The sequence below is a fragment of the Arvicola amphibius genome, chromosome 4, assembly GCF_903992535.2.
Source record: "Arvicola amphibius chromosome 4, mArvAmp1.2, whole genome shotgun sequence".
Classification (NCBI taxonomy): Eukaryota; Metazoa; Chordata; class Mammalia; order Rodentia; family Cricetidae; genus Arvicola; species Arvicola amphibius.
In genome coordinates this window covers 99,334,278-99,340,067 of record NC_052050.1, presented here as the reverse complement: position 1 = coordinate 99,340,067, position 5,790 = coordinate 99,334,278, and the positions used below count along the sequence as shown (strand labels likewise).

The window sequence follows — 5,790 nt, the reverse complement described above, 5'->3', positions numbered from 1 at the left end:
ATGGCTACCCTCAAATACATGATTCTCCTGCCTCAGCCTCCTAGTACCAAGATCTCAGGCCTGCTCCATCCTGCCAGGCTAGTCTCTTACTTTAATCATGTTTTCCGAATGACTATTGGCGATGAACCTTATTTATTATTTTATTATACATTTTTTGCAACAGGGTCTCACTATGTAGACCAGTTGGCTTCAAACTCACAGAGATCTGCCTGTCTCTGCCTTCTGTGTAATAGGATTAAAGGTGTGTACCACTATGCCCAGCCTTAAGCATTCATTTTTATTACGTATGTATGTGTGCGTGCTCATATGCACAGGGCACAGACTGTGTGTGGAGGTCAGAGGACAGCTTGTAGTTGTTGGTTCTCTCCTTCCACCATGTGGATGGGGTCATCAGGCATGGCTGCAAGTGGCTGAGCCATCACCTTGTGGACAGTTCAGCTACCCAGGTGTCCTTAATGAAATGTATATTCAGGTATTAGGTTTGTTTTATTTTATTGAGTCTTCCTTTCTTTCTCTCTCTCTCTTTCTTCCCTCCCTCCCTCCCTCTCTCCTTCCTTCCTTTCTTTTTATACAAAGTTTCTCTGTGCAACAGTTCTTGATGTCCTGGAACTCACTTTATAGACCAGGCTGATCTCAAACTCACAGAGATTCGCCTGCCTCTGCCTCAAAGTGCTGGTATGCGCTATCACTGCCAGGCTGGGTTATTTCCTTACAGGGATTTGGGAATTCTTTATCTTAGAAATAATTTCTGGCTTCTTCTTCTGGAAAACACCAAATGGTGGATGACGCCGGTGCAGCGGGAGGGCCCGGAGGACCCGGGGGCCCAGGATTAGGAGGTCGTGGCGGCTTTCGCGGATGATTCGGCAGCGGTCTGAGGGGCCCGCGGTCGAAGGCCGCAAGGCTCGCGGAGGTAAAGCTGAAGACAAGGAGTGGATTCCTGTCACCACGCTGGGCCGCCTGGTTAAGGACATGAAAATCAAGTCCCTAGAGGAGATCTACCTGTTCTCCCTGCCCATTAAGGAGTCTGAGATTATTGACTTTTTCCTGGGAGCTTCCCTTAAAGGATGAGGTTCTGAAGATCATGCCCGTGCAGAAGCAGACTAGGGCAGGCCAGCGGACCAGGTTCAAGGCTTTCGTCGCTATTGGGGACTACAATGGTCACGTAGGTCTCGGTGTCAAGTGCTCCAAGGAGGTAGCCACTGCCATCCGAGGGGCCATCATCTTGGCCAAGCTTTCCATTATCCCTGTGCGGAGAGGCTACTGGGGGAACAAGATCGGCAAGCCCCACACTGTTCCATGCAAAGTGTCAGGCCGCTGTGGTTCTGTGCTGGTGCTTCTCATCCCTGCACCCAGAGGCACTGGCATAGTCTCTGCTCCTGTGCCCAAGAAGCTACTGATGATGGCTGGCATTGATGACTGCTACACATCAGCCAGGGGCTACACTGCCACCCTGGGCAACTTTGCCAAGGCCACCTTTGATGCCATCTCTAAGACCTACAGCTACCTGACCCCCGACCTCTGGAAAGAGACTGTGTTCACCAAATCTCCTTATCAGGAATTCACTGACCATCTTGTGAAAACCCACACCAGAGTCTCTGTTCAGAGGACCCAAGCTCCAGCTGTGGCCACCACATAAGGGTTTTTATACAAGGAAAATAAAAGTGAATTAAATCTGTTAAAAAAAAAAAGAAAAAAAGAAATAATTTCTGCTGTCAGACATGTGACTTGGAAACACAGTCTCTCAGTTTATGGTGTATCTTTTTATTCTCTTCTAGAGGGAATGGTTGTTTTGTTTAGTTTGGGGTTTTCTTTCACTTTTCTGTATGTGTATATGCATGCATGTACATGTGTGTATATGCATGCATGTACATGTGTGTACATGCATGCATATGTGTGCATGTGTATATGTGTGTGTGCTTGCATGTGTGTGTATGCATGTGTAGTATGTGTGTGCATGTATTCATATGTGTGAATGTGTATTTGTACATGTGTGTGTGTGTGCATGTGTTGACCTTGAGTATCTTCTTCCATCATGGCTCTGTTTAGCTTTTAAATTTTTAAAATTTTATATCTGAGTGTTTGCCTATATATATGTACTATGATGTACATATGTATGTATGTATGTATGTACGTATGATGTATGTATGTGCACCATGTGTGTGTAGTAGCCGTAAAGGTCAGAAGAGGGCAGTCCTGGAACTGGATTTCCAAAGAGTTCTTGGCCTCCACATGGGCACTGGAAACTAAACTTGGACCTTCTGCAGGAGCAGCCAGTGCTATCAGCTGCTGAGCCATCTCTCCAGCCCTTCGACCTTATGTTTTGGGACACAGCTTTCTCACTGCCCCTGAGCTCACCCACCCCACTAGGGTTGCTGGCCCCCCCAACACTGGGATTAAGGGCACACTGTGTACTTGCCTTATGTTTTTCTTGAGTACTGGGGACTCAAACTGAGTTCTTCATGCTCATGACAAAACATTATTGACTGAACCATCTCCCCAGCCCCCGTGGTACTTAAAATTTTTGTTTTATTTTATTTGAGATAAAATCTCACTCTGTGGCCCAGACTGGCCTCACACTGGCAATGCCCTCCCCCACCCAGTGCACATTGGATCCCCAGCGGCACCTAAGACCAGATGTGGAGATAATCCTAACATTCAGTAGATGGAGGCAGGAGGATTGTAAGCTCAGCAAGTTTGAGGGCAGCCTGGGTTACACGAGACCCTACCAAAAGATTAAATGAAATGAACAGTTGTGCTGTCTTGTGGGTGCTTTTGTGGTATGTGTGTGTGGATAGAGTCCAAGGACGTGTGCCCTGGAGCTGGAAGCCTGTCTTCAGCTGAGCGACCAGGTCCCATTGCTAGTGATCGTCTTAGCACAGACTCTGGGCACAGTTTTCATGTGCATTCTTAAGGGCAGGGACCATGATGGGCACTCACTCCGCCCACAACATTTGCTCTTGTAAAATGCCATCTCTGTGTACATCTGAGAGCCAGCAACGTGGGTGGCTTGGGTGTGTACTGACGTGTTTATACACAGACCAGATGTTAGCCCAAAGCCCAGGTGGGCTGGGAATAAACACTTTTCCTAGCTGGGCATGACGGCATGTGCCTGTAACCCTAGCACTTAGAAGGTTGAAGGATCTTCAGGCAAGCCTCAGCCCCATGCTGGGCTGGACCTTGTTTAACAAAAACAAACCAAACAATTTTGTCTTAGAACACACCCTCCAGAGTCTGTTATTTTCTCATGTTTCATACTCACACCCCAAGAAGTATTTTGCTAAGTCAAAGAGTGTAACAACAGATACTCCATCTCCATATTGGCAAAACAACAGAGAGGGCAGGAATGGTAGTGCCTAGAGGAACAGCCATTCATACTAGCAGCTGCCTCTTGGCTCTGGTCACCCCTTCCTGAGGGGTGGGTAGACAAACTAGTATTTCTGTCTTCCAAGAAGCCATGGGTTTGGAATTATATGAAATCTCCTAATTTCAAATGTTAGAAATAAAGTCTATGTCATAGCATGAAAAGTGATGAGGGACTAGGAGACCATCATGGACCAGAGTATAGCTCAGGTGGCTGGATGGGATGCCAGAAGGGGAAGCCAATGAGGGGACCAGGGAAAAGCAGCTGAGGTTCAGAGCTGGCTCTTGTTCTCACCTGCCCTAGGAAGGTGTGTCTACCCTGGGCCATGGGCACTAGCATGCACATTTTGAAAGGTGTGGTAGAGTGAATTTGGGGGGCTGAGCCCCACATGCCTTTGACCTTTCTAGCATCCCAACCTCCCTCCTGCTCCAGAAGCTTTGTCTGGCTCACCTAAGCTTCTGTGTCTTCATTCTGGCTTCTTTTCAGGTATCCTGGTGGTATAGGGCAAGACAGGCACCAAGTTGCCAGCTGAGTGCCAGTGTCCAGGCATGAGCTGAGCTTCCTGGACTGTGAGCCTCTGGAGGCCACAGGAGATGCTGGTCTCTGCACCTGGCTGAACCTGCCATCAAGCTTCTCAAGTACTCTGTCCTATCCCCACTGTCCCTTCCAACTCCTGCCTCCAACCTCTCTCCCGTGACCCCCGCCCTCTGCCCCATTCCTTACCCTTTCTCCCTGTCACTTTTCCCTTTCTCCATCATTTGTCCCCAGCCCTGTGCCCTGCCTCATGTCCCTGTCCCCAGCCCTGCCTCATGTTCCTGTCCCCAGCCCTGCCTCATGTCCCTGTCTGTCCCCAGCCCTGCCTCATGTTCCTGTCCCCCAGCCCTGCCTCTTGTCCCTGTCCCCAGCCCTACGCCCTGCCTCATGTCCTTGTCCCCAGCCCTGGGCCCTGTCTCATGTCCCTGTCCCCAGCCCTGGGCCTTGCCTCATATCTCTGTCCCCAGTCCTGCCTCATGACCCTGTCCCCAGCCCTGGGCCCTGCCTCATGTCCCTGTCCCCAGCCCTGCCTCATGTCCCTGTCCCTGACCCTGTGCTGTAGTTGGTTGTCTTTTAACTCTGACTCTTTGGGGGCCCGCCACCCAGCTCCCAAATGAATCACTTGAGTCTTTTTCTTTCATGTGAATGCCTGGCCTTAGCTTAACTTGTTTCTAACCAGCTTTTATTAACTGAAATTATCCCATCTACTCTTTGCCTCTGGGCTTTTACCTTTCTCTGTTTCTACACATCCTTTTCTCCTTCTTATTCTGTGTGTGGCTGTGTGGCTGTGTGGTCGGCCCCTGGAGTCATCTTCCTCTTGCTCCTCAATCCTTCCTCTCCCAGATTTCTCCTCCTACCTATTCTCTCTGCCTGCCAGTCCACCTATCCCTCTCCTGCCTTGCTATGGGTCATTCAGTTCTTTATTAGACTAATTAGGTGTTTCAGACAGGCAAACTAGCGCAGCTTCTCAGAGTTAAACAAATGCAACGTAAGAGAATGCAACACATCGTTGCATCATTAAAACAAATGCTCCACAGCATAAACAAATGTAACAGATATTTAGCTAATATTCTACAGTACTGCACCCTCCCTCATATTTCGGTCTCCAACCCTGTGCCTGCCTCATGTCTTATGTCCCCACTCCTTCCCTCCGCCTCTGCTTACAGTTCTTTAACCTGGATCCTACCCCTGCCTCTCCTGTCTATCCCCTTCCTCTGTCCCCTGACCCTTTTACCGTGGAACATGAAATTTAGGGCCATACCTGAGCACAAGGCTTCCCCCACACCACCTCCTACTTTGGGTCTGTTGTAGGTCTTGCCATAGTCTTGACTCCTGCTTCAGACATGGAGGTATTTATCTCTTTTTATCTTTTTGGTGCTGGAGCAGGGTGCAGGACCTCACACATGCTAGGCAAGCACTGGGCACTGAGCTATACTCTAGTCTTGAAACCGAGGGCCCAGGCTGACTAAGTTAGTGCACAGATCTGCCTAGGACACACTGAATGATGTGTCTCTAGTGGGAGACACCTATTGTCCCCATCTGCCCAGCTTGCCTTTGATCAAGAAGTAGACCACATCCTACTCCTGTTAGCTACGTGACCTTGAGCTAGCCATTCAAGTCCAAGGCCTCATTTTCCCCAGTGTATCTCTGGAGTGACATATACTTGGAGAATGAGTGGGTATCTTGTGCTCCATGCTAAGATCACCTGTCCCTAGACATGGCTGTGGGTTGTCACGATGATTCTCTGGCCACAGGGGCAGGAGGTCAGGTGACCCCTGAGGCTGAGTCTGGTTCCCACAATATCTGGCATTCCAACCAGGCTCACCCTACATGCCTTGGCTACTGTCAGAATCCATGTCCAAGGGGCGGCTGACTTCCAGCAGCTCTCGGATGGC

The 5,790-nt window shown here is 49.3% G+C and overlaps 1 pseudogene; it reads left to right on the top strand.

Moving 5' to 3' along the window:
• Nucleotides 1–775: 775 nt before the first annotated feature.
• LOC119812523 lies at nucleotides 776–1,636 on the top strand (annotated as a pseudogene).
• The last annotated feature ends 4,154 nt before the right edge of the window (nucleotides 1,637–5,790 follow it).